The 7,558-nt window shown below is 44.6% G+C and overlaps 1 non-coding gene across 1 annotated transcript; it reads right to left on the bottom strand.

Annotated features, from left to right (window-relative positions):
* Positions 1 to 1,624: 1,624 nt before the first annotated feature.
* LOC136145350 (U6 spliceosomal RNA) lies at positions 1,625 to 1,731 on the bottom strand. The gene has a single exon (XR_010658786.1). It is a non-coding gene; the product is annotated as a U6 spliceosomal RNA (small nuclear RNA).
* Between the last annotated feature and the right edge of the window lie 5,827 nt (positions 1,732 to 7,558).

Genomic DNA, 7,558 nt, shown 5'->3' with positions numbered 1-7,558 from the left:
GGCAGAGGGGCTGCCCAGGGCTTTGCAGGTGGGAGGGGAGGACAAGCCGGCACCACTACGGGCTGCCATCTGGGGCCAAGTGTTCCTCTCCCTCATTCCTGCTGCTGCGTAAACACAGAGGCTCCATGGACTCTTTTTGCAGGGTTCAATTATGAAAATTTTCAAACATACAAAAAATCAAAAACCATACAGTACAATAAACACCCATACACCTATCCCTAGATTCAAAAGTTGCAAACTTCATGCCATACTGATTTTATTTACATCTATTTATCTGAGTTTCCCTGGTGGCTAGACGGGAAAGAATCTGCCTGCAATGCAGGAGACTTGGGTTCAGTTCCTGGGTTGAGAAGATCCCCTGGAGAAGGAAATGGCAAACCACTCCAGCATTCTTGCTGGGGAAATCCCATGGACAGAGGAGCCAGGCGGGCTACAGTCCATGGGGTCACAGAGAATCAGACATGGCTGAGCAACTAACACTTTTTGTCTGTCATCTAGCTATCTATCATCTGTTTATCTATCTATCTAACAGAACCATCATAAATTTCCTGATATCATGACACTTAATCTCAAAATGCTTCACTAGAAATCTCCTAAAAGTAAGGTTTCTCTCTGACAGAACCATAACACCATGTTGCACCTGACAAGGTAAACAAGGATTTCCTGGAATTCCCTGATGGTCCAGTGGTTAGGACTCTGTGCTTTCACTGCCAAGATGCAGGTTCAATACCTGGAAGGGGATCAGCTGTGAGGCAGGGGCAAATTAAAAGTGAACAAACAAAAAACCTAAGGATTTCTTAAAATAATTTAAATTCTTAGTCAATATTCAAATGTTCTCAAATGTATGTCCCACTGATTTTTTTTCATTTGGGTCTGATTTATTTAATTCACATGCTTTTGAGATACATATATGTAGTGTGATGCATCAGTACATTGTTTAATATATACCTAAATAGAAAATTGTGGGCTTTCCAGGTGGCTCGGTGGGTAAAGAATCTGCCTGTGATGCAGAAGACTCAGGAGATGTGAGTTTGATCTCTGGGTTGGGAAGATCCCCTGGAGGAAGGCATGGCAACCCACTTCAACATTCTTGCCTGGAGAATCTCATGGACAGAGGAGCCTGGTGGGCTACAGTCCTTAGGGTCGCAAAGAATCAGACACGACAGAAACAGCTGAGGATGCACACCAGAATATTGTGCTGTATAATGCATTATACTGCTATAGCATATTCTATTATGAAATATATATGTTTATATATCCATTCAACTGGTTGTAAGCATTATTTTTCTAGTTTTTGCCTAAGCAAATGGTGTTTTCTTTTTTAAAATTAATTAATTTTTTGTTATTTTTGGCTGCGCTGGGTCTTTGTGGTTGCACTCAGGCTTTGTTTAATAGTGGCGAGTGGGAGCTACTCTTGGTTGAGGTGCTCAGGCTTCTCATTGCGGTGGCTCCCCTTGTTGCAGACCATAGACTCTAGGCCCACAGGCTTCAGTAGTTACAGCATAAAGGCTCAATAGTTGTGGTACACGGGCTTATTGCTCAGTAGCACGTGGAATTCTCCTGGACCGGTGATTGAGCCCCTCTTCCCTGCAGTGGCAGGCAGATTCTTTTTTTTTTTTTTTTTTTTAATATGGAACGTTTCATGAATTTGTATGTCATCCTTGCGCAGGGGCCATGCTAATCTTCTCTGTATCGTTCCAATTTTAGTATTTGTGCTGCTGAAGCGAGCACGGCAGGCAGATTCTTATCCACTGTACCATCAGAGAAGTCCAGTGCTTTCTTAAACTACTTCCCAAGCAAGAGTCATGCATTGCATGTCTCTTTATATTATTTAATCTAAAACAACTCTTCATCTTTATCATTAATTTCATGAAGCTGATGTTCTTCCAGGTTCAGTTGTCTTCAAGAATATTCCAAATTATGAATTTGTCTTTTTTTTCCTGACACTATTCTAATGTCTCCCTATCTCTGTTTTTCCTGTAAACTAGAAATTAGGCCAAAAGGGTCGTTTAGGTTCAGGTTAAATATTTTTGGCAAGAATGCATCATAGGTGATAACGTACTAAATATTGAATCATATCAGGAGATTCATAATGTCAGATCATCCCAGTAGAACTTGTTTAAGATGGAAATGTGCAGGACTTCCCTGGGGGTTCAGTGGTTAAGAATCTGTCTTCCAGTGTGGGGGACTTAGATTTGATCCCTGGCTGGGTAACTGAGATCCCACAGGCTGTGGAGCCACAAGAGAGGCCCGTGTTCCCCAAAACTAGACAAGCCCAGATGCCACAACAAAGACCCAGTGTGGCCGAAAATATCATAGTAAGTAAATAAATATTTTTTAAAAAAGGATTACACTATGCTTGTTAAGTGTTGGAACACAGCAAACACAAAATAAACATTGTCTATTATTAACCCCATTTTACAGATGAGGAAACTGAAACACCTACATTTTCAGTTAACTTTCTTCAGATAACTTACCTTGTGAGTGGCAAAGCTGGGACTCAATCCTAGGCCCTCTGATTCCAAATACAGACTTCTTTCCCTTCACGAGCCAAATTCCCAGCTTCACAGAACTAAAAGTGAAAATCACTCAATCACGTCCAACTCTGAGTGGGGAGCCTTTAGCTTTTCCAGCATTATCTTTCCAACCCAGGAATCAAACTGGGGTCTCCTGCATTGTAGGCGGATTCTTTACCAACTGAGCTATCAGGGAAGCCCACAGAACTAAAAGGTATTTTACAAATTATTCAGTAATTTACTAGTTCATTTCACAAATAATTAATGCAAGCTTACTGTGAGCTGTTCGGGCCTGTTCTCAGGTCAACAGGATGCTTCAGTGATAAAACAAGTCCACAGGAAACTTACACTGGCATGGTGTGAGATGGACACAAACATAAACAAAAAGTAAAATTATACAATATGTTGGCTTCCAGGTGGCTCAGAGAGTTAAGAATCTGCCTGCAATACAGGAGACCCTGGTTCAATCCTTGGGTTGTGAAGATCTCCTAGAGAAGAAAATGGTTACCCACTCCAGTATTCTTGTCTGGAAAATTCCACGGACGGAGGCACAGTCCAGGGGGTCACAAAGAGTTAGACACCACTGAGTAACTAACACTTTCACAGAAGATATTACATGATCTGGAGGAAAATAACGGGGAGTGGGTTGGTCTCACTGAGAAGGTGATTTTTTAGTAAAGACTTAGAAGAGGGGAGAGGGTGAGCCATGTAGAAATCTCGGGGGAGAGTGTTCTAAGCAAAGGAAACAGCCAGGAGACTGCCTGGTGGTCCAGTGACTAAGAATTTGTGCTCTCAATGTAGGAGTCCAGGGTTTGATCCCTGGTCAGGGAACTAGATCCCACATGTCACAACTAAGAGTCTGCACATCCATGTCCCATACCTAAGACCTGATGCAGCCAAATAAAAAAACAAAATATTTTTAAAATAAATAGAGGTATACATAGTTCAAGGTGAGGTCTAGCAGAGGAACTTGAATTGGAAGCTGTTGGAAACTGAGATTTCCGCGCAACCCACAACCCTGATTTACCAACGTGGAGACGGGTAGACACAGCTGAGCATCTGGGAAGTTCTGGAAGCGCAGAGAGGAGAGTAAGGAACCACGTATGAGTCTCAGGCCTGCCCTGGGAAGGCCATGGATCTTCCCGCCTGCCTTGGGCTGGGGTTCTCCAAGTTGGATCTCCATGGGTATCCACTGAATTAAGAGCCTGGGCTGCACTCTTGTGGGTAGGTCATTGAAAAAGTCTGAGTTTGAAGAACTCACGAAGCTAATCAGAGCCAGCGGGACACTGTGCTGATCACAGAATGCATTCATTCACCTGCTCCTCAGATGAGGACGTGGCTACAAGTGCGCAAGCATTTGGACTGGAGCCTTAGAGCTCCTGCTGCGGGATGAAAGGATTATCCAGAAGGGGTTGACCTATCCTGCCCAGAGCACGGATGGCTCTAGCCAAGCACCCCAGATGTGCCCTTGAGACAAGAACTGGTGATGCGGCTGTGGGTGGCATCCCCACCCTCAGCTTCACTCTCCATCCAGTGCCCAGCTTCCTCTCCTGGCTAGAATGTTCTCTGGCAGCTGAAACAATTTTTGCTCACTGGGGCTGCAAAGCAGGCTGTGAAACAAATGATAAACACAGAAGCTCAAAGGGACTTTCTTCTCTTCCCCAAAGAAAGAGATTTTCTGCCTAGGATTTCTAAGGCTTGGGGGGGAGGGGGGGCATGAGAGAATCAGGGGAGCTGAAGGAAGTGCAGGTGTGGCACAGGGAGCCATTGTCAGGACAGGTCCCAGGTGGAGCCCAAGAAGCATTTCTGGAGGGTAGAGGTGAGGTTGGCTAAGCCTCATGCCAAGGGACCGAGGTCCAGTGAGAGGCAGGGCAGGATTCAGAGATGGTGTGTCGGGGGGTGCTGAGATAGAAGGAGAGGTGGATTTTCCTTTCTGCCTATCGTGCCCAGGCAGCTGTGGTCCAGGGGACTACACTGGCCTTTCACATTCTACCTCTTCCATTCCATGTTCCTGGCCCCATGTCTGATGATCAGAGCTGCACATTGTTCAAAGAGTTTCATCAAAGTTTTGCTTTGATACAGTAGGAGCTATGAACTGAGACCACACTCGTTTTTTGCTTTGAAGACAGCCAAACAACAGATAAGAGAGTCCCTATGTAGTTCAATGGAAGATGGTCCTTATAGAACTTGAAGGAGGCTGGGGAGCTGAGCAGGAAAAACCTGAGCTTGATGGGCCATGGCTAGCTGAAGCTGAAATTCAGAATGCCGGGGACAATAATTGCACACACTGACTGAGTGCTGGCTTTCATATAGTAACTCATCTAATCTTCACAACAACCCCGTGAGGCATTTACTATTATTAAGCTCAGTTACAGGCAAACACAAAGGCACAGAGACAGGCAGTGACTCATTCAGCCCAAAGTCATAGAGATGATGTAGAGCCAGGTTTAGAACACCCATAATCTGTTTTCGGAGTCTGCACCCAGTTACTCCTCCTTCTCTCCTGCCCACACTTTGAGTCAGGGGCTGATGGCCCAGTTTAGCAGCGGAGGTTGGGCTCCAATTCCTCTGCCACATATGGAAGTGAAACAGGGCCCAGAAAGCCAGTCTCACACCCTGATGATGAAGGGGAAACCAAGGGGAAGAATCACAGTCTCCAGTGCCTTTTCCTATGAAGTACAACCTCAGGCCAGACAATTGAGTCAAGTCCTGCCTCTGGTTCAACAACACATAGTGAAGGAAAAGATGCTCAGTGTCATTCATCAATAGGAAGATGCAAATCAAAGCCACAGTGAGATACAACTCCATACCCCCTAGGATGGCTATCATCAAAAAATCAGAAGGCGAGTGTTGGTGAGGATGTAGAGAAATTGGAACCCTCATCCACTGATGGTGGGAATGTGAAATGGTGCAGGTGCATTGGAAAATGATCTGACAGTCTCTCAAAAAGTTAAATACAGAGTTCCTATATGATCTAGCAATTCCACCCCTAGATACATTCCCCCAAAGAACTGAAAACAGGGATTCAAACAGGTGATTGTACACACATGTTCATAGATAGCCAAAAAGCAGAAACAACCCAATGTCCATCAATGGAAGAATGGGAAAAACAAAATGTCATATATCCTTTCAATGGAATATTATTCAGCCATCAAAAGGAACAAAGTATCAGTACCTGCTACAATGTGGATGAACCTTGGAAACATTATGCCAAGAGAAAGAAGCCAGATACAAAATGTCATCTAGTCTATGATTCCATTTATATGATATCTTATGCGGAAGAGGTAAGCACATAGAAACAGAAAATAGATTCCTGGTCTCCTGGATCAGAGAGAACGAGGCCTGGGGAGTGCTTACTTAATAGATACACAGTTTCCTTTTAGAATGACTCAAACCTTTTGAAACCCTGTAGAGTTGATGATTGCACAATGCTATGAATGTACCAAATGCCGCTGAAGAGTTCACATCAAAATGTTATTTGAATTTATCTCCACTTTAAAAAAAAAAGTAAAAACAAAATATACAGTGTAGAAAAGGGGAGAGATGTAGTTTGGCATCTGTTTTTCTGAAAACCTGAGTGTCCGGCTAAGCGTGGCTGAGTGTGAACCATGGACACCATGACAGCAATGACTGACATGCCTCCTCTGCCCACAGGCTGCCCTAGGGCCTCACAGCATTGACCTGTCTGCTCCTCACAACACCATGAAGGCGACGTCCAGGGAACATACAGTCAGCTGCATGGGTAGAAAAAGGCAGAGCTGGGATTTGAAACCACGCACTATACTCTAGAGTTCTTGCCCTAACCCAAATAACTCTGCTTTTCTGTAGGAGTAGCGACAATGTTGAGGCACAATAGCCAACATTTAATCGGCTATGCTTTTAGGGGGTGCTAAGAAATTTGTTTTTTCACATGTCCATTCCACCAGCATTTATTAAGTACCAACTCTGTGCTGATTGCTTTTCCAGGAGACAGACCAGGTCCCTATGCTCGTGAAGCTTACATTCCAGGAGAGAGAGATACAACACAATAATAAACGTGAATATTGCATGAAGTAAGGGCTAGTCAAGAAAGAAAAATAGTAAAGGAGAGGGAGTGACAGGGTAGGCTGGAGGGAAACGAGTGTGGTGGGGAGATCTGGGGAGACTCCTCTGAGGAGATCACACTGAGCAGACTTGATGAAGTAAGGGAGAAAGATTGGCAAACACTTGGACTTCCCTGGTGGTCCAGTGGCTAAGACCCCTAGCTCCCAAACGTAGGGGGCCTGGGTTCGATCCCTGGTTAGGAAACTAGATCCCATATGCCACAACTAAGAGTGTGAGCCACAACTAAGACCCAGTACAGCTAAATAGATATTTTTTTTTAAAAATTGGCAAAGACCTCAGGGGAGAAAAACTCAGGCAAGGGACCAGTAAATGCACAGGCCCCAAGATGAAAGTCAACTTGAGGAGCAGGGGGGAGATCTGTGCGCATGGGATGAGGGGTGGGCAGTGGGGAGGGGAGCATTCATCAGTTTCCTGCACAGAAGTCAGAGCCCAAGTGGACTCACAGAGAAATGTGAAAGTTTAATGAGAAGTCATATACTATTAATATCTCAACGAGCTCTCACAACCAACGCTATGTGAATGTGAAAGCTCCTCAGTCGTGTCCGACTCTTTGCGATCAAATGGACTGTAACTCACCAGGCTCCTCTGTCCATGGGATTCTCCAGGCAAGAATACTGGAGTGGGTAGCTATGCCCTCCTCCAGGGGATCTTCCCAACCCAGATATTGAACTCAAGTCTCCAGCATTGCAGGCGGATTCTTTACCATCTGAGTCACCAGGGATAGACCTGCTCTATGAGGCACATACTATCATTATTATCATCCCTGTTTTATATGGGAAAAAAAAATCTGAAGCTCAGAGTGGTTGGGTAACAAACGCAAAATTCCACAGGAGTAAGTTTGGAGCAGAGATTCGACCCAGGACTTGTTGATTCCAGAGCCCAAAACCTTAAACAAACAAACACACACCTCAGCTACAGACGTTTTAGCAACACAAGCT

The sequence above is a fragment of the Muntiacus reevesi genome, chromosome 12 (genome assembly GCF_963930625.1).
Source record: "Muntiacus reevesi chromosome 12, mMunRee1.1, whole genome shotgun sequence".
Lineage (NCBI taxonomy): Eukaryota > Metazoa > Chordata > Mammalia > Artiodactyla > Cervidae > Muntiacus > Muntiacus reevesi.
This window is presented reverse-complemented; position numbering and strand designations above follow the sequence as displayed.